Source organism: Delphinapterus leucas, chromosome 4, assembly GCF_059928025.1.
Source record: "Delphinapterus leucas isolate spDelLeu-1000000601 "Yukka" chromosome 4, BTC_Dleu_Yukka2, whole genome shotgun sequence".
In the NCBI taxonomy this organism is placed as follows: Eukaryota; Metazoa; Chordata; class Mammalia; order Artiodactyla; family Monodontidae; genus Delphinapterus; species Delphinapterus leucas.
In genome coordinates, this window is record NC_143132.1 from 61,026,911 (window position 1) to 61,053,485 (window position 26,575).

At 37.4% G+C, this 26,575-nt stretch overlaps 1 protein-coding gene across 9 annotated transcripts in view; it reads right to left on the reverse strand.

The window, feature by feature from the left end:
• Positions 1-26,575, reverse strand: part of ZBTB20 (zinc finger and BTB domain containing 20) — an 820,737-nt gene that overhangs the window by 350,642 nt on the left and 443,520 nt on the right. For 8 of the 9 annotated variants that reach the window (XM_022556467.2, XM_022556072.2, XM_022556158.2 and 5 more), the window contains one exon: positions 18,752-18,799. The exons of the other annotated variant lie outside the window; for it this stretch is intronic. The gene's annotated coding sequence lies outside the window, so the exon portion shown is untranslated. The remainder of the gene's footprint in view (positions 1-18,751; positions 18,800-26,575) is intronic. 9 annotated transcript variants of the gene reach the window in all.

The following is a 26,575-nucleotide window of genomic DNA, read 5'->3' on the forward strand; positions in this document are numbered from 1 at the left end:
AATTTACAGTAGCACCTATGAAAAGTATGGTGAGTTTAGGCAGAGCGTGGGAATTTTTACCACGAGTAACACCACGTGTCTGTTTTTCTGGTTTCTGAAAACCCCAAATAAATCCCACGAGCACCTCTAAACGCCACCATGGAATTCTGACACTTCTGAGTAAGAAGTTCAGAGGAAAATTAAAACTTTGGATGCACTATGTCTGTCTACAGTTTTTCCTATAATGCCTTGTCCTGCTTTTTAAAGAAAACTGAATAAAAATTAATTCAAAAAATGAATGAAATTATCCCAAATGGAATACTAAATTGAAAAATAGTAGTTAAATTGTTCATAACCATTTTCTGTTACATGTTCTTCCTCTCTCTCTTAGAAATGGAGTAAGAATGCTTCAAATAAAAAATGTAAAACCCATCCCATTCCATAAAGGGCCCACTCACGTAAACAGGAAGCTCATTAAAAGCGCTTTTCTTGGTTTCCTGGCAAAGCCCACTTTTTATTTTGGTGGCAGCACCTATTAAGTAGAGGACTCTTTTTGTGGGCAGGTGAAAAATTAAACATTACAATCCATCAGGCACCCGCTGGATTAGAGTTAGTTGAGCGACTCCTTGACGAGAGCGAACAAGGTAGCTCTGAGATCAAGGAACAGGCTTTGGTCTAGCCCTGTGCTATAGATGATGGGCTTCTCTGTCCAGGCGTCACAAATCAGCTCGGAGTTCCAAAAGAGCCAGGAGACACCAGTTCATAATAGTGCAAAATGTTTCACATGCACATTGAACCATTCTCTCATTTCCTTTACATTTAAATACTGTTTTATTTGTTTCTTTCTTTGCTTTCCCTTTCTGGGAAGCACTGTAGCATAATGGAAAGAGTATGGGTTTTGGAATTTGAAATCTTGGTTTCTAGTCCCTGCTCTGCCAAATACTGTGACATCTTGCCTTCCTGAGCCATCATTTTCTGATCTGTAGAACGGGGACTAACAATTCTTCCTTAATCAGCTCAAATTTTTCAAAGTATAGGTAAGCATCACCTGTCTCAAAAATCAACTGAGGTGAAAATACAAATTTCAGGGCCTCTTTCTGATTCTCTGTAAGTTAGAAAGCCTTGGAATCTGCATTTGAAGCTTGCTACCCAAATAATTTTTGTACACACTAAGGTTTTAGGACCACAGCAGGTTCTGATTAGTCATCAGTGTATACATGTCCATCCCAATCTCCCAATTCATCCCACCACTACCCACACCCCCCGCCGCTTTCCCCCCTTGGTGGCCATGTGTTTGTTCTCTACATCTGTGTCTCTATTTCTGCCCTGCAAATGGGTTCATCTCTACCATTTTACTAGGTTCCACGTATAATAATAATAACCTGCTGTATAAAAAATAAATAAATAAAATTCAAAAAATAAATAAATAAAGTTTTAGGACCACACATCCTAACTTGTCTGAGTCAGAATTAAATTAAATCATGTAGGTGAAATTTATTTCAATCTGTTAACTGCAAATCAAGATGTGTATGCTTAGATGTTCTCATTAGTGATATTTTCCAGGGTAGCTCAAAGAACCAAAGGAAGGACACAGGACCATTTTCCCAAAGATCTTGCTTTGAGCCATTCCTGCCATGCCAACAGCATTCTGCTTTACCTTCAGTTAGGCAGGTTGGTGGGTTGGTGGGGAGAATAGAGCTGAGAGCTGTGACACAGGCGAGGCTTCTGTAGAATTTCATTTATGTGACTGTACCTACCCCACAGGGTGATATAAGGATTAGTTCCTATTTGGTAATTTACTGTGTGTAAAATGCCTTGAGCCCCTTGGAGGAAAGTGCTATATAAATGTAAAATAATAATTATAATAATAATAACCTCAACTATTTAACTGATCAGTGAATTAGCTAGAAGATTTAGGCTGCCAAGGGACAAGGCTGAAACCATTATAAGTAGGAACATTTTACATCATCATATCTCATAACTGTTATCACAGAAAGGGGAAACAAAGGGTGAAAATTAAGATAAATCCATGTTCTCCACTGATTTAAATGACAGAGGATCACTAGTAATGGTTCATGAAAGCCAGGAAATGCAAAAATGACAGCTGCATTGTAATTCTAACTCAGGCACACATCCTGAGATTTTATACACTTTGGTCCTTTATTTGTATAGAAAATATCTCATCAGGGCAACATCTAAAATTTAGCATTATTAATGCACTTGATTATGCTTTTGCTCAGTTGGAATATGTTCACAATTCACCCCTATTGGTAGATAATGGTTTTCCTATATGAAAGGTATTGATGTTATTCTACGAAGTTCCAGGTAATATTTGAATCAGTTGTTTACAAACAACTTGATTCCTGTGTATCTTCCTAAGAAAACTAGGGATTTTAGGAAACTAAAATATATAGGAGATAGCTTTTCTTCCCAGGAATAAAATATTTTGGTGCATAAACTTGCATGAGTTCAACTGCCCTCAGTTCTTACATTATTTGTTTTATTTATTTGATTCGCTTTGTGCAGACCCTTCCACTAAAAAGCTCAAGGGGCTGAACCCAGAACTTTCATATACTGAACGTGAATCACTTCTTAAACCACAAGAAGCAAAAGAAAAGGCTATAGAAATCTTAATGGGCAAGCTTCAGATGCTCCAAAGCAATTGTTTAGTTACTCTACTTAGTTATGCATCGTTCAAAACACTTTCTAAATCGGGCAAGAAAGGTTCTTTTGTGAAGAACAGGCTTTGGGGCCTTGAACAAGTTTTAAGTTGTTTTATAGCTCACACACACAGTAGTTTCGATGTGTATGTAAAGAGGTACTTCCAGGCGACAAAGTTTGTAGTTGAGTACTGAAAGGGAAATGGAAAGAAACAAAGCAAGGAGAGGAATTGAGCATGTGGTACCTTGTTCTATTTTTAATTAGTAATTCCTAGCCTCAAAGATTTACACTTAAAAAAAATCCAATACTGAGTGTGTAAAAACAGGTGTAGACTAAGGTGAATGAATACCAGAAAATAAAGTTAATCAGTATAACTTCAAATTATCTTATAAATACTAAAATTAAGCTTTACTCTGTCTAAAGGAGGAAGAAGGAAACACAGACAAAAATAAAAAAAAAACCAGACCTTGCAATGGATTTTCTTTGCCTGAAATAATAAATATTAGATATGCCTTCTGATTTATAAAAAGCCATGTGATACCTAATCCCCAACATTACAAAACATTCCAAATGTGATGTGTGTTTAAACACATCCATGCATAAACACACATGCACACACACATCAAAAATATTGGTGTTCTAGTATAGCCTTCTTGCTTTAAAGGGCCTCTAAAAAGGGCAGAAGAAAATGGGTATCTGATAAAATGCTTCTGCTGGGGTCACCAGCAGAAAGCAAATCCAGTCAAGTGCTGCCAATAATCATTTCTATTACAAATGTTTTTAAAGTCCATCTTTTCTTTCCATATACTTTTTCCTTTGGTATAGCTAATATGGTGGCCAATGTCCTGGTCTTCTAGTCACATTGGAGTTTCTTGCCCGTGCATCACAAGCTCAGCTGCACTCATCAACGTGGAAAAGCTGACAGCACTGTCTGAAAGACACAGCTTGGGATAATTGCTCCTTGTAACTCCCCTGTCAATGAATATTACCATATTCTTCTCACGAGTAAGGTTACTGTACTTTTTTTCCTTTTTTTTGGATTTCTACACACTTAGCCACTAAGCACATCACTATTCCTTTGATGAAATGGACTGAACATGACAGTGTGAACTGTGGCCTAACATTCTCAAGATTCTGTTTTAAAGCCTCTGTGTTCATATTTTTAAAAATAATCTTTGTCCAGAAGAAGTAAAAATGACAATAATTTTTTTACTTGATATTACTGTTTTCTTAAGAAGGTTAACTGAGAAATATCAATCGATAGGCACAAAGCAAAGAAAAAAAACACATAAGGCTAGCAAACATACTCTCTTACTGAATTTCTTTCACCTAAATATACAATGGAATCCTCTGACATAATGTGTTTTCTTTCCCTATCATGTTAGGCTGAAGAATAGTTCTTGGGCAAAAGTAGAAAAACCATGCTTTAAGTCTCCTTGTGATCTACACCTTTGAAATATTAGCTTCTCTTTAAATTTTAAATGCTAGCTCATTAAGAAGGAAAAAATTTCAAAGTACTGCAGTCACTAATAACAACAGCAGCAGCAACAGTAACAGTAACGATATTAACATCAACATTTATCAAACTCTTAGATGTCCTAGGCACCACTGTAATCACAGGAATTGACTCATTAAATCTTCACAACAACTCTGCCAGGTAATACTATTATTACTCCCATTTTATGGATGAGAAAATACAGGCACAGAGAGATTAAAATTTTATGCAAGATCACATAGCCAGTAAGTAGAGGAGCCAGGATTCAAATGGAGGGGGCCAGACTCTGACACATAATGAATGTTTGACACCATAGGGCCCAGTGCTCCTTACTTCCCCTGAAGCTCTTCCCGAAGTGGCCAGTGATCAGTGTTTACTTCCCTCCTGAACACTTACACACTTGTTGGCACCTGTGGTTAAAAGCTCAGGATCTGGAGTCATATACAAGAGATTTACCCAAGATACCAGCAGTGCTTAACTCTACCAACATCTGTGCCTCAGTTTCCTCCTGTGTAAAACAGTAACATTAATACCAATGTCATGTAGTTGTTGTGAAGGTTAAATGCGATAAAGCACATTAGAGCTCAACAGAGGGCCAATGCTTAATAAATGTTAACTTCATTATTACTGATTTTTATCTCTTAATATATATGAACCCTTTCCCCAATTAGACTGTATTTCTTTTCAGAGAAACTGTCAATATGAATCCTCATTGTTTTGTGTTGGGCTTTCTAATTGTTTAATATATGTTGTTGAAATCTTAGATGTCCTAGGTACCACTGTAATAACATGTTAACTCATTAACTCTTCATAACAATTCTATGGGGTAATGTATTTATTTATAATATTATAAGTAATATAATATTTATACCAGTATCTAAAATTTAGTGAGCACTTACTATCTGTCAGGAACTCTGCCAAGTGCATTATGGCATTATCTCATGCAATTCTCCCCAATCCTCTGAACTAGGCACTTTCAAAATCTCCACTTTACACAGGAGGAAACTGAGGCTCACAGAGGTCACACAGCTAAGTGTTCAAGAATGTGAAACTCTAACCATAGCCCTATACTACCTGCTAAAGAATGAATGTAAGGTAGGTATTCAATAAACATTTGATCCTGATGATGAATCGACTATATTCTTAATTATTTCTGTTGCCAGAAAACTATGCTTAAAGCAAACTAATGTGGCCTAGCCAATATCATTCATTCATTAGTTAACTGTTAAAAAGAGATTACTGTGTGCTAGGTACATGCCAAATACCGGCAATAAAAAGAAAATACTACGGATCTAAAATTTTCTCATCAAAAGCAATTAAGGATTTAATATAATTTCACTTACCATCATTTCTATGTCAACTCATAAAAAATCAAACTTCTTCCTCTCTCCCTTTCCCTCCCTGCCCACTCTTTCTTATTCCTTCTTTTAAACCCAAGTTTCATGGTATTAAATTTATAAAGATTTTTGCCGATAAGAAGCTTATATGTCAAGGCAAGGAAACATTTTAATTATATTTACTCTTCATTTTGAGAATATTTCTTTTTCATATCTGACAAAGACTTTTGAAGTGACTAAAGAAAGGCAAAGCAGCCTGATTTAAAAAAAAAAATTCTTTCATGTACAATCTTTTTTCTGTAATAGTCTCATAATAGCTTCGAAATTTTAAAAGAAGGTTTTAGCTGTTTTTGTTCTTTTCAAATTGGAAAAATTTGATTTTTTTCTTCACATGTTTAGATAACCTTTAAAATCAACAAACAAGAAATAAGAACATATTCAATTTTAAAAATACACTCTTCATTGGTGCCTTGGCATCATCAACTAATATCAGCATCACTCTGAAAACTGTGTTTCTATTCTTTTTCATTTCAACAATTCTATATGTTCATATTTAGTAGAAACTAAAGACTGCTTTATAAAAAATTTTCTCTTCATTTGAATAAAAATCTTTTACAAATCAACAGACCAAGAAAAAAATCCTTTGTATTTACCACTATTGAATCAAACAATGGGACATTTGAAGAGTACATACCATGTCAGAGGCAGGAAAACTTGTGATAAACTGAGAATTGCACCAGCTCACCATTTAATATCACTGCCTCTGTACAGCCTATAGATATTTATTGACTGTCTCAGACTAATGTGTGAGTGCCTGTGGCACTGGCAGAAATATATGAATTACCTACCCAGAGATACTAATAGATACATATAGATGCTAAAACAAACAAAACAATTTTATAGCACCATAAGGGAGAAAAGACTAACATTTACAAAACTGTTTATTGTCCAGGCAAGACTGTAGACTCCAAACATATTATCTCATTTAAATTCTGATAAAAACACTAAGATGGCTAATGTTTACACATTTTAAATAAAAACATAACTGAGTATGAGAATCTTAATCAAATTCCCAGAGGCCACAATATTAGGAGGCTGGAGGGCCAAAATTAAAAAGCATAGGGGGGCTTCCCTGGTGGCGCAGTGGTTGAGAGTCCGCCTGCTGATGCAGGCGACACGGGTTCGTGTCCTGGTCCGGGGAGATCCCACATGCCGCGGAGCGGCTGGGCCTGTGAGCCATGGCCGCTGAGCCTGTGCGTCCGGAGCCTGTGCTCCCAACGGGAGAGGCCACAACAGTGAGAGGCCCGTGTACCGCAAAAAAAAAAAAAAAAAAAAGCATAGAGGCCTTAGACTTTTCCATTTATATTACATTATTTCTTCTTAGGATCTACTTCTAAATCAAAGAAGTTGAAATCAATGTGGATATATATTTTAATAGACGGGTTCACGGAAGAGTGGGATTTTAAAGTAGGCATCAAAAGATAGAAATTAATAGGTAATATTTATTGAGTACTTACTACTGTTCTGAACATTCTGGATATACTCACTCATTTAATCCTTACAGCAATATTTTTGGAGGTAAGTAATATTATTATTATTACTGTTATAACTGTGCAGTATGGAAACTGAGCCAAAGAGAAGATAATAAACTTTCCCATAAAGTCACAAAGCTGGTAAGTGTTGTATAGACTTTCTTGTCTGTCGCCCACAGAATTTAACTATCAGGCTATATACTGCCTTATTAGTCTGTAAGGGTATTTAATGTGATAGCTTAAATAAAGTTCCAAGCATGGGGCTATTGCCACCATGTTGGAAATTAGGGCTTCTACATATGAATTTTGGGGGGACACAAACATTCAGTCCATAACACTAGCACTTCCCAAACTTTTTCATGTCATGGCACACATAGAAAGGGGTAATATTTGTCTTGCTTGCTTGCTGGGATAAACTGGGAGGGATTTGGAGCCTTAGAGGAGGCTCTGCTGGGCTAGATATGACTAACCCCTGGAGCTCCAGTTGCCACTAGGCCTCCCTGAGGGGATCAATAACCATTCTACAAAGTTTGGCAAACTACACACTATACCAAACCACAAACTCTTCAGAACACAAACAGCATCAGCCATTATGATCACTGTCTCAGAGCCTCCTTTTGGATCTTTCACAACTGAGCTGATATTTTTCTGGAAAACAACATTAGTGTAGAAAGGGGTTTCCTAGGAGGTTGATCAATAATCTCTGGAGAAAAGATGAGGATATTTAGAAAACTGCTGCAGGGCATAGTACAAATTCCAAATAAGTCCACTTTGGAAAAGAGCAGATCAGATAGTTGACTTTTCTTGAAGGGAATGTTTCTAAATATTTATAATTTTACAGTTCTCCGGGTGTCAGCAAGAATGTTGAGAAAGTAAATGGAAATCACCATTTCTTCCTGAAACAGATACTTTTTGTTTTTTGGTTTTTTTTTGGACAGATTCAGTAATCATCAATAGTTTAATCTTCCTAGAATAAAAGTTGAAGAAATTTCCTAAAGTGGGGAAGAAAATCTTATTTTTTCTCAGAGGAGTACAGCTAACATGCAACATCAGGTCCTTTTGTACTCACATGGGGCCAAAATAAACTACGTGGGAAATTAAGATCCCTTTTCCTGAAGTGTCCTTCTTCTTCAGTCCAGAGTGGGACATTCGTTAAAAAGAAGGAGGCTTGTGGCGTTAGGGTGATCATCTTGGTCACCGCACCCTGGACATAACTTTAAAATTTCACGTCTTGGACACTGAGATGCAGGAAGAAAGTTTTGAACTTTCTATTTCATTGTTATTTGTGTTCTGGCACTTCACTAATCTCTCTTACAGAATGTAGACCCTTCCCTGGTGCCAATTATAGATATAGAGGATCTTAGATTTCTATCTAGAAAACAGCTATCAACAGGACATCACCATGTCTCATTTCAGACTAGACTCACATAATCACAGCAATAAATACCCCAAAACAAGAGTCATTAAAAAGCCTGTTGAATTTGATCAGACACTTCAGTATCTGCCACTATTCCTACAGTATGACTCTGAAGTACTCAACTTTATTTTCCCCACCTTGATGTACAGGAGAGATGATATTTAGATTCTAACACATTCTCATGGGTTTACCTAGGGTTATTTGCAATTTCTAGAGTACAAACTAAAACATAACCCATTTTTCTCCCACTTAATAAAGCATATTAGAAAACACAGGTGTATAACTTTATTATAGGGACAGTCTTGTGTTTGTTTTGATTTTTAAAAGAATAAATCACATACTTCAGAAATTTATTAATAGCAACAAATTTGCTGTAATGCATCTCACATGATTGAAACACACCAGTATTTCTTATTACCGGAAATAAAAATCCCTGTGCAGATTACGTATCTCATCCAACAAACATTAATTGAATACCTACTATGTGTCAGGGCAGTGCTAGATACAGGAGACCACAGATGAATAAACAATGTTTCGGGCTTCCCTGGTGGCACAGTGGTTGAGAGTCCGCCTGCCGATGCAGGGGACACGGGTTCGTGCCCCGGTCCGGGAGGATCCCACATGCCGCGGAGCGGCTGGGCCCGTGAGCCATGGCCGCTGAGCCCGCGCGTCCGGAGCCTGTGCTCCGCAACGGGAGAGGCCACAGCAGTGAGAGGCCCGCGTACCACAACAACAAAAAAAAGAACAACAATGTTTCTCCCTCCAAATGTTACAGTCTATTGATGTGAGCAACTGGGCTTCTATCTAGCTTTGGGAACGGGGCTATGAATGGGCAATAGCTCATTGTGGGTAGTAGACAGCAGAGAAGCAGATGCTGTGAACTGACTGATTAAAACAAACTAAAAGTCTTCTGACTACCTGACTCATTTGGGTTCCATCCAAAGAAGAGTCTGAGACAAGGACTTGGTGCAGATAGTAATTGGGAAGGTGACCTCAGAAGGCAGTAGTGAAGGAGTGATGAGAGTGAGTCAGGGAGGAGGACTGGCGATGATAAGGATATGTCAAAGAGGCCAACAGCAGTTCAATTCCACAGGATCTCTGAGATACATATATAATGCCTCCAGGGGTGTCATCTGAAGGAAATGGAGGCTGGAACATTTCTTTTCCACCTCTGTTCCTCCTTTGGTTGAGAGTTGCCCCCGCAGGAAATTAAGCTGCCATTCTAGTTCCCCAATCCAGTGTAGATTTATTGAGCTCTCCCAGCATTGGAAAAGGCCCTGGGCCAGAAAATGGAAGACCAACACAGAGGCCGAGTCTGGGATAACACTGAACTGCTTCGGTGTGGCTGGAATTACAGGTGAGCTGAGGGATATGTCCCACATACCGGCTAAAGCAGACTATAAAGACGTCTGGGGGTGGAGCATAGACACTGAGCAATCTGATCTAGCACAACCTGATCTAAAGGATGGTCTCGGGAAAGGTTAGACTGACATCTTTTTACTAAATTATATTCCACGTAAAGTGTCTCTGACTCCCGCAAGAAGTCAAACTTTGGGATAGTAAATCCTGACACTGCCCAGCTTAGAAACAGAAAAATGATGATTTGCTAATCGGCTTACCTGATTCTCTGGCTATGATGTCAAGATCAGACTCTTAGCAGTTCTTATGAAAATCCTGACACTCATTCACCAATTACCCTCCAGGAGCTGATATATGTTGATCTCCCTGTGTTTCAGGAGAGAAAGCTTTGAATTGCTTTAGGGAGCTTTTCTAAAAATGGTGATGCATTTTTGCATCATTTTGTCATGACTAGGCCTACTGAAAATTTCCTGACATTCTGAATTCATGGCAATGTTATCTGTGCTGTTGTAGTTGGTTTGCATTTTTTTGTTGTTGTTGTTTTGTATTAAAGTAGAGGAGAAATAAGAAAAGGTGACGGGTTGCATCTAAATGTATTAAGCTTGAAGGCTTTCAACATAAGTGAGAAGATTTATAGAAAGTTATTAAGACCTTTAAGCTTCTATAAACATCTCATCATTGCTGACAATATCTACTTTCGTTAACTTTGCCCAAGCAGTTCCTGTGTTGCTGTAAGGCTGAAGGTGAGTTTATTTTGCACTTTAGCAAGCAGCATAGGAGCTTTCTGGAGAATTTTGGTTTGGGGGCCCAGATCATAAGGTTAAACAATAGATATTTTATGGTTACAGGAGAAGAATTTATAGGCCCTTCACTCTTCTATTATAATGTATAAAGGATATGACTGTATTCCTAATCCCTAGAAAATGTGGTGGACGGGTACATTATGGACGCTTATATGAACATATGTAGCGTCCCTTTGACCACAAGTGGGCAAGTCTTTTAAAAAGTTCTGGGAGAAAAAAAAGAGCCCCAGGGACCATTTAGGCTCTGTCAGTGAGTTCCATTCTGAGACATCAAATCCAGTTGCACAGAAGCCAAATGTCAATATTTACAAAGCTCTTTCCATCTCATATCCACTTCCTTTCCATTTTATGCTTTTTCTTCCCCTTTTCTTTCCTCCCTTTTCCTTGATCCTCTTCTTCACTCTTTATTCCATTTGCTCTTATTTTCCCCATGCCCAGTAGTCAGTCCAGTCTGTGCATCCTGACAGAGGCTTTAGTGATGGAAAAGAAAAGGCCCCAAACAAAGCCATCGACGTCTAAGACAGGGAGCTCTGGAGGGTGGTGGATGGTGATTGGGGCCAAGCCTGAGGATGAGAGTGCTCAGGGCTCTGAGGCTCTTGACCCACCCAGCAAGCCATTAGGCTTCTGCAGGCCTGATGGCTGTATCAAGCCTCGATTTCAAAACTCTTCTGCACTGACAAGGACTTGCTAATTTCAAACTTTCTAACCAATTACAATTAGGAGGAACTGTGGACAATGATCAGTGAGCAAAGTGAAAGTGCTGGGGTGGAGGGGCCCTCATAGGTTTCACTCTGCTGGTAACATGCAGCTGGGACTCTGCTCAGTGAGTAAATAAAAACACAGTACAAAATACAAACGTGCTCAGTGGGTCCCTCTGGCTGTCTCGTTCCCAGTAGTGGGGTATGTAGGAACCTTGAACTGCATTTAGCCCATTAATTTCTGATGGTGTTAATTAAAAACTTTTGATGCTGATTTGAATGGAAAATACCTCAAACAGTGTTTTCTTTATTGAAACACCAAGTTCCAAGTCTTGGACTATTAGGTTAAGCTCTGTCATCAGTGAGACCAACAAAAATGCTTTTCATACCATCTGCTTTGACTAATAGTAATAATAATAATGATAAATGAAAAAGAAGAGAAACTTTAGATTGAAACCCCCTTATTTTAACCTGTTTTTTTTTTTAAAGGACTAAACTGAAAATCTGGGTCCCTGAATGTAGAACATATGATTCAAAAAAATCTTTTTTCAAATCCTTATAGAACATTCAAATCACCCAATGTTCCAGGACCTGAATTTTTTATATTTTCAAATGGGGAAAGCTGCTTAAAATAAGTGAATCAGCTGCTAAGTGATTTCTCTCTGTCTCTTCCCCTACTCTCTCTTTCAAAACGCTGAAAAAATGCTTAAAATGGTATATGAAATTGATATGTGCTGCTTAAGAAGCTTAATATAATTACTGAGGATGCAGAGTGTCTATTTGAAAACAAGATAGGTGAGGGCAATAGAAACTGAGTTGTGAGTATTCATCCCTTATGAGGTGTGGGGAATGCTTCCAAATGTTTAATCCACTGAGCAAGGTAAGGGGTGCACAGTATTATTCACAGATTTCTCTGTCCTCCCAGAAAACTGGGAAATCCAGAGAGCAATGCAAGGGGATGGTATGACAGACGCTGTGCAAGAAGCGAGCAAATAAAAAGTCCATCTCTGCAATCCAACACTTTTGTGAAGTACTAAGCACACCACCAAAACATCCTGATTGGTTTCTAAGACGCTTCTCCAATTTTATTTTTTAATCATATTTCCTCTTACACCAGGGCCTGAAGCTTTGGACGTCTAGTCTGAGAGGCCCCATGAATGTCCTCTCACAAATGACAGCTTTTCTTTTTCTCTTTTGTGTTTTCGTATACCTAACTACAATTTTCCATCTCCTAACCTGTTTATTCACACTGTTTGCAATATTATCTGAATCCTTAAAAGACCACAAGACTTTATTTTTTTACTCTGAAGGTCTTCATCACTCTTGTTCTTGTTTTGATCTACAGATCTCTAAAGAGGATGAAGTTCTCCATAAAGGCTAAGCACTTTGGCAGATCTCCTTTCCTTCCCTCCCTAACGACAGGATGCATTGACCTCACCCTCTTAGAAAAGTTTGCAGAATTGGCCTCCCAGTCTGATGGGACATGATAATGATCCTTCAACAACAACAAGGACGACAATGACAACAATGACAGAAAACACTCACTGTAAAGCATAAAGCAGGTGAGGGGAATATGTAGGGCAATAGAACTAAAACTCTAAAAGAGAAATAGGCCTGAGCGAACCACAACATGAACGTATTTGTTCACAAAATTTATGATGTTTCCCTCCCCCAGAGAAAATTGATAGGTGATATTGTCTATAAAGAACTAGTAAATGTAAATTAATAGATATGTAGCAAATGAGTACACTTAATGATGATTTCCAGCTGAAATGATGTTTTTTTTCCTAGAGACCAAGTTTTCGTTAAACTTAATCCTTACTCTCTTCCCTCTCCAGCAGCAGAAACATCTGGTCAGTTTTAGATTCCCCTTGGATTTCCAACTTCAAAGGGAATTATAAAGAATAACAAATTCACGTACCGGCACTAAAAAAAAATTAGAGCAGCAGGAGAGAATGGTAAAATTGTCCTTATTTGACTGCTAGTGACAGGCGCCACAGGCAGAACTACGAGGCAAGACAAAGGCGAGATCACCGGTTGACAACCCGAGTTCCCGGAAAGGACTGAATCTTTGGCTAGATACAAATATGCACAGGGCCCTTACAAACTATAAGGAGCTTTCTCCTTGCTTACGTGAAAAATAAATAAATAGAGTATAAGGAGTAAGAAGGTAAAGAGAAAAAAAAAAAAGAAATGGGTTCACATGTACCTGTCACATAGCGAGCATTAACAAAAGTTTGTTGAAAGGGTGATCTGGAAAGAATCTTAAAGATTCACTTAACATATGGGTTTTTAATTTAATTTGCAGAAAATTGTGTGAGTTCTGATTCTACAAAGGGCTGGATAAGCCATCCCAGAAATAACTCAGGCTCCTAAGAATCTACTAGACCTATCATGTCCTCATAGAAGATTAGACCTCCAAGTCTCAAAAGTAGTCTGTTTCTTCCTTGCTCTGGATCCTTATCAAAGGATGGCTGGAAATCAAAGTCCTACCAGAGTGGAGGAATAGAGTTTGAATGAACTACTGATATTTGTAGCTGTGCCAAAGTTGTGCTTGACATCACTTTATAGAACTGGATTTACCTTTCTCCTTTGTCATTTTCCTAGCAAAACTGAAACACAATTCTTAGAGTGCAGGTCTTGATGTAATCAAACATTAGAAAATGAGAACAGTTAAAGAAAGTACAATTTTGTCATTGTAATTACCTTTTACAAATAGCCTTTCCTCTCTCCTGTTTTATGTGCAATGCGTGCAGCAACAAAAATAAAAATACAGATATGATTAGCCAATCAACTTGTTTGTGGACAAAGAGAGAGAAAGAGTTAAGGGCTAAAATGTCTTTAAATAAGTAATTATAAAGGTCTTTAAACTTAGCATTCAGAGGTTACAGATCCCCACACCACAAATACATTAGGTTGATTCGCAGAATGGCCATCAGAAACTTAGAAAGCAAATTGCTTTTGATAAAAAAGTATACATCAACGGCACCTTAAGAATATTTTATAGAGTAGGATAGAACAAATAAAACCAATTTTCTATGGAGCCCAGCACGGTTTGCTAATGCATCAGTCCCCCCAAATACAGACCATCTCCAAAGGAAGTTCTTTATATCACAGGCTTTGAGTAATCGCTAGTGAAGGGTGAAAAAACGGAGACTTCTCAGCATTTCCAATGTGAAAGGACTGAGTTGGCTACAAAATCATCTCCTTGAATATCTCTGCCTTGAGTGGAGTTTTCATCCTTCTCTCACCACTCCAGGTAAAGCAGAATCGTCAGTTATCTCAGTAAAAGAATGCCGTAATTCCCATCCTTATGTTAATTGTGCATGATGGTGTGTTACGTATCTAATAAAGTTTATCCAGAAAATATGCCAACTTCTTGAAACATAGGTCTGATGACATGAACAAAACGTTCTTTTTTTCTTTTGTAACTATCTGTATTTAAGTCTAAAATGAAAGTCCTGGCTTGATGGGGGATTTTCAAAGGATTTCCTGCCCTATCTAAGCAGAATCATCCAACCCTGATTATGAACTAAACTAGAGAGTTGTCGTGATGAGACATTTAAGTTTCACTTGGGCATAATGAATAATACTTTAGTTAGAAAGACCTATTGGTAAACTTACTCTTCTCTATAAAAGTTACTTTATATTCTAGGTTTATATGACATGAGCTACATAATCCAACACCACATGTAAGAAGAGGATGCAGGAAAAAGTGAAGACTTACACCTTTATTTCAGTTGTCGTGTTGTCAGCATCAATCTTAAAATAATGATGAAAAGGTTAACTGTTTTAAATATGGGTATTATGGGTTATGGTAAAATATCCTTGCAGCTTTAAAATAGTATAGTAGCTAGCTCCTACCTATCTTTTCTTGGAATGCCTGCTTCAACGCCAAGCTGTCAGATACATCCCTGACCTTTTGAGGACATTTTAACGATGGTAATGCCAGGCCAGGATAAAGAGAAACAGAAATGATCAGAAGACTGAGGGGAAAAAGAAATGAGATGGAAAGAAAAAAATAGTTTGTACTGTTTACACCATCCAGTTTCTGGCAATTTTTACTGATGCTTTCTGTTTGCTTGGGATAGTTTATTGCTTATGTTATTTCTTTTCTTTCTTTCTTTTCCATGTGCTTTCCTCCACCAACTTTGTTTGAAAATATTTTGTATGTGTCCATACTGTAAACCCTCATATTTTTCTAGAGATTTAGTGCAGTGGGGAAGCTCTTTTTTTTGTTTTCCTTCCCCAAGGGTTAGGCACATCAGTATTCTTAGATACTCACTTTCGAGGCCAATGGAAAATGTGCTCTTAAGATTAAATAGACGTGAGTAACACATAAATCCAGTTTATACTGATGCAGGACGTTACTCAGTTACTCACATCCTGAATCTCTGATGAGTGGAACACACCTGTTGGAACAGTCACTGACCTGCAGGTCAAAGACAGCCAGGAAGGATAAAACCTTCACTACTGGTCTTCTGCAGACAACCTACTTGCATGAAGCATTCCTCCTTGTGGCTCTGGGTATAAAGGAGGTGGTCTAGCCATGGGAAACTGACCCACAGAAGGTTCTTTAAATATTCTCAGGATAAACTGGAGTAACACACACGGGCACACAGGCAGTGAGTGCCCTTTGTTCTGCAAGGCACCATCTCCCTCCACGCCCACTTCCCCAAACATAGTGCTTTTCTGAAAAATTATTCAGACTATTAATGGATAATTCCTCCCTTTACAGACTTCCTAAGTACCTCCTTAGGAGGAAACCTTCCGTTTCTGCCAATAAATCTTAAAAAACTATAAACATTTAAATCCAGTGTTACATTTGGTTTAAGTATTTTCACCATATTTATCTAGGATGGGTTGGCTGCAGCCATGCTGGACTTCTGAGTAGTTAAAGGTATATGTTTTCCTTTCACCTCAAATATGGAATTGTATATAACACAACATATATCCAATAATGAGTATAATTAATGCTGCATCGATCTGGCATGCAAATTATCATCCTAAGTTTGAGTCAAGTAAAAAAAAAAACCAAAAAAAAAAAAATTCATCCAAGAAACCTAGCCAAATCTGTAAAATGTCTCTCTAGTCAACCAAATTATCCTTTGGCTTACAGATGTGCCTAAGAATGTTATGAAACACACTGATGAGATTTTATGATCAATTGTTACATTTTAGAAAATGTGATGACAGCACACTCAGAAGAAAACTACTCCTCTACACAATGATTAGAACTATTCATCTGAATGTTTTTAACATTAAAATGTAAAAAGTTCTGATGGGCCTGAAATATTGATGGACTAAAATGCTATAATGACTGGGGTTTGCTTCAAAATAACATGGTGGTAGCACGGGAAAACAATAGACCATGAGTTAATCCCTGTGCAAGCTGGGTTATGGGTACATGGGGGTTCATTGTAGTGATCTGTCTACATTCATGTATTTAAAATTTTTCATAATAAAAATTTTAAAAATTTATACTGATTTGAACTTTCATTCATTTACTCATTATTTATTGACTGATTCATTTACTTTTTATATGTAAGATTATGGAAACAAAAAGTTAAAAAAAATACTCTTGTTGGACATTTAGGTTAAGTAAGCTATTCCTCTTCAGAAATAGTATATATTTATTTAAAATGATGTTTATAAGGACTATGTAATTACATGTAGAATTCTGAGGTTAAATTTTGAAAGCAGGACATAAAATTATATGGAAAGTATGATTACAGCATGTTTTAAAAAATATATCCTCAGGGGAAAATAAGCGTAAAGAAATATATCAAATGGTTATTAATGGTTGGATTTAAATTACAGAAATAATTACTTTAATTTTTCTTCATTTTACTCCAGTGTGTTTTTCCAAATTATTTTTAATAAGCATGTATCATTTTTAAATGAAAATAAATATTTATTCATTAGTGGATAAGATGTGCTCTCCTTTCCCAAGGAGCTTTTTATTTACTAAAACAGAGAAACTACAAACATACAGCATTGCCCTGATAGTTTAAATCTTCATACCTAGAAGTGAAATACACCCACAGGAAAAGAAATGTCAATACAGATTTTATCTGATCGTAGAAACATAAAGAGCTTTCTGTGTGTTGGATAGAAATAGGGGAGGAACTGGCTTCTTTGCAAGCCAGAAAGAGTGTGAAATTCAGGCCATTTTGTGATGAGATCATTTCGCAATGAATGCAGGCAATGACAAATAAAAGTTACCAAATGAGGCTGTCCCTTGAGTTCTTAACATTCTCACTCTTTCTTCTGGGGCAGTATAACGAGTAAAGCTTGGGAGTGGGAGTAGGGAGTTACAATCTAAAGGCTTGTGCCCTTCACTGGCAAGATGGGTACATTCAGAAAGACAGATAGATGTACAACAGAATTAGAAACAAAAATACAGTAGACAACTGTGGATTATGTGTAATGGATATGGAAAGTCTCTGCTAGAAAGCTATCTGTATTACCCCAAGAGATTACTTTCCTCATTTTATGCAAATTCATATAAAGTGAAGTCAAGAGTGTAGATGCTAAACGTTTGGATGAATATGATGCTCATGACTAAATAGGCCTGGCTAGAGCAAGGGAGAATATATTCAGATGCCAGGTAAGTCACCCCTTTACTCCTCCCCTCTCTGGTACATCTGCCAGTGCATTTCTATGTAGGCCAATCTCTAGCAAACTCAACTCTTTCAACCTCTGTCTGACTTGATGATGTTCTACCAATATACCCTCAGTCCTGACCTGCACTCTCCTCCCAGCCACTGAACTCTCAAGAATTCTAGAAACTTTGAATTTTGAAACTTTACCAATTCTCACTAAAGGACACATAGACCTCAAAGTTTCAAACCTAGGCTAGCTTGAAGCCCTGGTGTTGGTCCTCTTACTTAATTGGTAATGTTGGTGGTAGTGGTGAGGGTTGTCCACGTCCCCTTCGTTTGTGCATACACACAAGAGCAGTCATGTCTGATTTTAAGGTTGATCCACATGAAGTAAATGCACGTCAAATGTGTAGCATATCATTGAATAATAACATGTAGTTCAAAGCATCACAGAATATGTTTGGAGGGTTTTGTTTGCATAATGCCAAAACATTCAGTGTTCCACATGGAAACATCAGTGCCCAACTTCACCAAATCACCTTCTCTGTCCACTCAGGTGTCCTCTGAATACTTCCACCCCAGTGTAGCAAAATCACTGTAAACCATTTGTTGAACTCTGTGACAACAGGTTCTCAAGATCATGTTTCATATCATTCTAAATGATGGTATTTCAAGTGAACAAATAGGATATGAAATAGGTACCCTTCACCAATGTCAAAATACGTTCTGTTCAAATTTAGTACTTGAGGTGGTGGACTCACCACAGCTTTAGGTTTAAGTCTTTCTGAGGTTAGGCGAAATATACTTGGCTTCTTTGTACCTCAGCATTTTGGACCGCCATTTAGAGATGATGAAAGTTGCTTACCAGACGGCAACGTCACGAGGAAAATCCAGTTAGTGATGGTGAAACATTCTGAAATGAAAAGAGCACTGTTGCTGCTAGGTATTTAATAAATCTATGACAATCATAGAAAATAACCCCATTTACTTTTCACTCAGGCCACTGACACACTGATACTATATAAAAAGTAAAGGATGCTCCCCTTTGGGAATGAAAATACAACTGTGCCCTGAGAAAGTGCTTTTGTAGCTGCCTGTGTGCTTAACTTTAAGGCTCTAACCAGTTGCAACCAGTTGTGAATGACTTGCTGCCTATTTCTGTAATTCACTGTAACTTGTGTTGAGAAAGTTATGTTTTATGGCTAATTATCTGTGGTCTGTTTAAAAAAATAAATCAAACCATTGTGAACCACCAGGATTTGCAGCTCCATTTGAACTTTACTGTACTTTTGATTAAACATTTTGTAAATAAAAACAAACTGGTTTCTCCTTGTTTGGGGTTGTTTGTTACTTGTGTTCTGGATATAAATATTGTGGCAATAGTGGTAGAACAAGCTATGGATTATTTACCCCTGGTTTCATGAGTTGTGAGTTACTGGCCTTATCCTCTTTCATGAGTATAAATAAATGTATAGTGTTATATTCCAAGTCCTGTAAGACAACTGGAATGAGTGAACTGAAACCTTTCAAAACCAAAACCTTTTATGCTAAGTCACAGAACAACAAAACAAACCCCAAATTAACATTTAAAAAGCTTCTACTGTGGAGCAACAAAATCCCCAAATATTATATAATCTACATTTTAAAAACTGCTTCCCTAACAAGCAGCAGTCTACCAATAATTCCACACGCATGTCTTTTCACTTCTTTTATAATGGAGACGCCATAGGTGGTTTTACCAGAGATCACCTCCCACCCCCAATATCAACACCAGAATGAGGCCTTGAAAATAGCCAGCATAATAACTTAAGCCAAAATCGATTTAGCAAGATCAGGAATTACTGTAGCTAAAAGTAATGAAACAATATATAAAAGAAGAATTCTATATAAAATTTGTCTGTTGTCATCATCCTAGGACCTGTATAAATAAAAGAAGTCTAAAAAATAATTGCCTAGAGAAAATGAGAAAAGCCAAGATTTAAAGGACCCTGTGGCAGAGTGTAAGAGGAGCATATTTGTGACCCAGAATCGTTATATCCCTAACACATTTTCATATGAAACTTAACCAGGATTACCAAAGTACCTTGCTCAAAATTATGTTTTTTAAATGATCCAATGATCTGTGCAGCACTGACCATTACAAAGGACCTCTAGGAAAGATATAAAATATCCTTCTGCACTTTGTTATTTTTATAAAGACAGAGACAGGATAATAAGGGTTTTCTTATAAAATGGGGTCTGAAGCTTGGAGTGCTGCATCTGGTTTCACCTTACCCCTTTATTACTCACATTGCTTACTGCTTACCTGCATAAGTACTAAGAGGGAACAGCCACCGCAGCTCCCCAAAACATATTTATGAAGCAGATACGATGTGCCAGGCACAACTAGAGTGATTCTTCTTGAAAAGGTAAGTCAGTGACTGAGGTTCTTGCAACATTTAAAAATCTCTATTGTGCCAATAGAAATGAGAAGCCAGGTTAAAAGAGTTGTGAAGTACTTCTGAAAAATTAGAAAATGTTTAAATCTTCCCCTAGATTCTTGAACACCCTGGGAATAGAAAGTTTAGGGCTACCAGCCCTTCCTCAGCCTGGATCCCACATTGCAGAAGAAAAACTAGAAGTAGGCTATATGTTCTCTGTGACGTGGTTACAGCCAAAAAAGGGGGCTGAATAGAATCGGCTGGCATTCATTGGGCGTTGAAAGGTCAATTCTGAACCTGAGTATGGTTCAGAGAGTGCAAAAAAACTCCGAGATGGAATTGGAAGATATTCTGATAAACTGAGGCAGGAAAAAAAGTCCAAAGATGTTTTACTCAAAGATGTTTTCCTCTACTTCTTTGATAACCAGATGGCTCCAACTATTTTGGACAATCAAGAAAATGCTCCTCTATAGAGGTCTAAGTTTTCTTTTAAATCCAAGCAAACCCATTTGAAAAGCGGGGTATTCTAAATGATTCTCTGTATACAGAACTACACACCAAAATTAAGTGCTTGGCTACAGAAGATTAATCATGTTACTATTGCATTATAAAGAAACATTTTACATGGTGCAGAATTCATTTTGATAATCAGGTACACACATACAAAACTGCCTATTGGAACCCACACTCAGCTATAACTGAGAAAACCATAATTCAAAAAGATACATGCACCCCAATGTTCAATGCAGCACTATTTACAATAGCCAAGACATGGAAGCAACATAAACGTCCGTTGACAGATGAATGGATAAAGAAGATATGGTATATTTATACAATGGAATATTACTCAGCCGTAAAAAGAATGAAATAATGCCTTTTGCAGCAACACGGATGGACTTAGAGATTATTTTACCAAGTAAAGTAAGCCAGACTGAGAAAGACAAATATACAATATCGCTCACATGTAGAATCTAAAAAAAAAAAGTGATACAGATGAGTTTATATACAAAATAGAAATAGACCCACAGACATAGAAAACAAACTTATGGGGCTTCCCTGGTAGCACAGCGTTTAAGAATCCACCTGCCAATGCAGGGGACACAGGTTCGAGCCCTGGTCCGGGAAGATCCCACATGCCACGGAGTAACTAAGCCCGTGCACCACAACTACTGAGCCTGTGCTCTAGAGCCTGTGAGCCACAACTACTGAGCCTGCGCGCCACAACTACTGAAGCTCGTGTGCCACAACTACTGAAGCCCGTGCATCTAGAGCCCGTGTGCCGCAACAAGAGAAGCCACCGCAATGAGAAGCCCACGCACCGCAAAAAAGAGTAGCCCCCGCTCGCTGCAACTAGAGAAATCTCGCCCACAGCAACGAAGACCTGATGCAGCCAAAAATAAATAAATAAAATAAATAAATGTATTAGGAAAAAAAAAGGAGAAATCAAACTTACGGTTACCAAAGGGGAAAAGGGGGGAAGGATACATTAGGAGTTTGGGATTAACATATACACACTACTATATATAAAATAGATAACCAACAAGGACCTACTGTATAGCACAGGGAACTATACTCAATAATTTTTAATGACCTATAAGGGAAAAGAATATTAAAAAGAATAGATAAATATATGTATAACTGAATCACTTTGCTGTACACCTGAAGCTAACACAACATTGTAAATCAACTTATATGCCAATAAAAAAGTTAAAAAAATATGAAGAGGGACACAGAAAAAATATATGTATGAATATGTGTGAATATCCTGCTTAAAGACTAGAATATTGTGGTCAATTTTCATTATATTCCACAAACATATCTATCTGAGCTATAGATTCTTTCAAGGAAAAAAAAGCTGAAAGGAGACACATTTACAAAATACTTTAATAATGTATGCTAGCTTAGTCATTATTCATATTAAGACAACAAAAGATGTCCCCATGTCATCATACATACAGAGATATGACAACCCCAGTGATCTTGATCATTCAGTTGTTACAACACAGAGCCATATTCAGGCAATGAAACCTGAAAAACCAGACAAAACTCTCCTGGCTTTGATTTTTATCTTTATGCACCAGATTTTTCCATACAAAAGGAATCCCAAATTCAATAGCTAACACATAAGAGAAAGTTAAACAAACTAGGAAATAGCCTGAATCTTTTATAAGAAGTAAGGAAAAACTCACCTCCTACCTTTAGTAAAATTAAAGGAACCAATTTCATATGGCCTTACCATCCAGAAGTAAAGTGTGACCTAAAGGAATGATACTGATCCCAAACACACAGAGATGAGCCTCAGTAGTTCCTACTCAGATCCATCCTCTCTCCCTCCTACTTTTACCTTTCCTTATTGTATTAAGAACACTCAGACCTACCACCACACTACCTCTCACACACGTGATCTCACTTTCTTCTAGCAGAAACCTCACAATGCCTAATGCTGTGCTCTCTAGCATTTTGTATCCATTTTAAAACCATTTGATAGGCAGAAACTAAAAGGGAAGAACAGACAAACCCCCAAAGCCCTCCAACCTCCCTCATCAGAAAAATGCCCGGTCCCCAGAGGACATCAGTCAGTTAAGTGAAACAAAATATCATAGCAGGGAAGGAAGACTGATAAACCTTAGACAAATCTCACTGTGTTCCCATCTGGGAAGGGAGTTACTCCAATGAAAAAGTAGTGGGTGTGGGAAAGAAGTGAAGAGCTACAAAAAGAGAAAGAGGAAAAAGAATACTTTTATAATATGTTTGAGACTTAAAGGCAGTACAATGAATCCAAAGGTGTTCCAGGGAATAGTGTGAGAGAAAGTTTTAAATGAGAATTCCAGAGACTACAGGTTCGTAAATGAAACTGTTGTTCAAAGGGTGAATCCTATAGGGAGTTTGAATTAAGTGTCTCTGCTGTAGAATCTAGATGTTTTCTCTTTCCTTAAGACTTTGGGGTTTGAATGTACTTTGTCATGAGAAAAAAACAGTAGAGCTTTATACAGCTCCCAAAGTAAAAAGCAAGAGAAAGACAGGGTTTATATAACCAGCTTTTTACATAAATATTACATCAGGATACATTTCAAATGAAAACACACACATACACACACACACAGCTGTCTTCCTTATCCTTTCTATTTTAAAATTCACTTCATATTTTAAATGTTGTTGATTTTTCACAAAATAAGTAAAAAAGCATTAAACACCTCAGAATAATTTTAGTCTTATATTACCTGGAAAATTTACCACATCATGGAGGGTCACAAAATCTTGTTTTAAAGCCAGTTAAGGCACTGACAATTATGGGATGTTTTGCTGCAGCCCAGGGCAACTAGAAATGGTCGTGAATGTTAGCTAACTCCCTTCTCAACAGTCTGAGAAAAGGGAAAAAAAAGTGTAAGTTTTCCCCATCTGTTATTTCCTTTTTTTTCTTTTTGGCTGTGGAAAAGTAAAATTATGCAAGAGCTTTTGAATGTAAAGGCTGTGTGTGCTTTTTCCCTTTTTGTCTCTGTGTACCGGTTATGTGATGTTGCGTAACTGAGTACAGAGTAGGCGGTTAGCGTTTACTATTGATTTACACTATGCCATCTAATGAATTCAGAACACTAAAAAGAAAGGAGCAGGAGGGGAGGGAGGAAAAAAGAGAAAGAGAAAAACAGGGAGAGAAAAGAGGAGGACCGAACAGAGGGGAGAGAGAAAGAGCTCATTTAGAGAAACAATTCTAATGCCTGGAATAGTTTCATTCTTATTCCCTGTAGCTCTGACTTTCCGTTATTGTTCAGGTCTCAGAAAAACAGATTTGAGCTAGTGACCCCAATATTCCAACCTTATTTCTAATGAGGATTACTGGCAGGTGAGTGTCTGAAAGTGCTAATGTGTCAAATTACTTGAAAGCAAATCCACTAAACTGTCAGACTTCTCCACATGCACCTATTTGTCATTCTCTTGATGCCTTTGGGAATCTGTATCTGTGATAGCCAATGATATGGTCCAACTAGTTTACCTAGTAGCAAATATTATTTGAAAGACACACAGGGATATCATCAGGGCAAAGAGAAATATATTCAATTTTACCCATCTTCTTTAAAAATGCATGAAGAACGCGTTTAGAAATCTTTGAATAGATCACTATTTTACTTTGGAAGAAGATATGCCACACATTATTTTGCTAAACAGAACAGCCCAATATAGGACAATGACAGAGAAATGGGCAATGAGAAAAGATTCTAAACTGATGAACATGCTTGTAAAGGAAATTTAAATAATTTCTTATATTGTGCTTATGGAGAGCACTTAAAATTTAACTTTTGGTCTGGATGACTACAGACATCTCCAGTCCTCTGAGGCTGCCTGGTGCTTCCCATGCCATACAATGAGTTCCCAAGGCTGAGGCCAGAAAGTAAGGGTGAAGTTGATCCTCTTGCTAGGCACAGGACCGTCGTGTACCTGGGTGCCCTCCTATGGCTGAGGACAATCACTAAAGTGAGAAAGAGAAACAGAAGTTCTCTTTATTAGCAGCCAGCTAGAGAGCAAGGTAGGGAGCTTGAATCTGCGATTGTAAATGGTGACTAGAAAAAAAATCACAGGAGCTCATCTAAAGGAAAGCACAAGAGTTTGGTGTTTCATTTCTGATCATCCAGTGATCTTCTCTTTTCATCCATTTTAACTTAGAAAATAATAAACAGATGACTACTCCATCCATTTTTCAAGGATGCTTTAATGAGGGATGGCCATGTGCACACAGTTTATACCTAGCACCTAGCACAGTGCTTGGCACATTCTCTGTGCTCAGCAATATTTGTTGAAACAGTAAAATGATTATGGGAGAAACATCTCTGTAGGAAAAGTATACTAGAAAAGCCTCAGAAAATATATTCCAATGACTTACAGGAAATCTTAGGCTGTGCTTTGGCTGTAGACACAAAATAATGATGTAGATAAAGTGCCAAACAGTTATTTGGGGATCAGTTCACTTTAGTTCCATTTATTAGAAAAAAAGCTTAACAAAATTATAATACTGGTAATATCAGCAAAGTTTTGTGTTCATTTCCACCATCCCTTTGGACTATTTTTCATTTTAGACTTGGGCACAGAAAAGTCCATTTTAATTTCCATGGACACATTCTAAAGGAAAAGTCATGGGATAGCAACATAATTCATGTTTTAAAAAATACTGAGAAGAATATAGCCATTTAGTAATGGGAGAGAATACAGCATTTTGCTGAAGGGCAAGGCAGGTTGAGTTTTGATTAGGTTATGCAAATTTAAATTAATAGAAGGGCAACCAAGAATGTACTGATTTCCATTTTCTTGGTTAAACAGGAGTTTTAAATTTCTGGATTAGAAAGTCAGAAGTGCCATCTTTCAGTTAATTGGAGAATAAGACCTTAAGAGAAAGAATTGAAAGTATAATCTCTCAAAAATTCCAGTTGAAGATTTAACTAAAAGTGTGTTTGGCAATGGTAGCTATAGTACTTTTTATAAAGTGGGGCTACCATCTTGTTAACTCATCCGGGACTAAGCATGCACATATCAGTAAAAACTTCCAAACTTTTTTTTTTTTCTTTTTAACTTTGATCATTAGTGTAATCTAATCTAATTCAGCAACTTCCTTCAATAAGCATCCTGGCAGTAGGTCAACAAGATCATACCATGTGCTGTTTCATTTCATGGATTCTTAAAAGTGGATAAGAATGTGCCTGGCCCCCTCATTTTATATGCGAGGATTCTGAAGCTCAGAAGGTAATTTTCTCAGGGGTATATATTCTGAGACAGATCTGGGACTAAAGCTCACAGTTCATTTCTCCACAGCATAGAAGAGTGAATCTTATTTTAAATGCTATAAAGAGAGATTTCAAAAGACTTTTTATTAAGATTTGGACTGCTTACATAATGTAAAATGTTCACCTCAAAGCTATCTTATACTTAATTTTCCATCTTTAATCAGAGTCTCCTCTTCCTCCTCTTTTTCTTCCTCCTCTTATTCTTTAGATCTTTGGATTGCCTTTTCCACTCTGATTCTCACTCATTTATCCCCATATCTAACTTCAAATTCTTCCCTTTTATCACTTTTCATCTGTTTCTCCAACTTGTATTTATTACTCTTCCTCATAAAAATCATTTCTTTTCTGTTCATGTGTTTTGAGATCCTCAGAAATCATAAAGGAAGGAAAAGTTCGAATTTAGTACCATACAATAATCTTTGGTATACACTTCGGTAAGTTTTTTTAAACTGCAACAAGATACTGACAACCTGAGGGTAAACTATAGCTAGAGGCTTT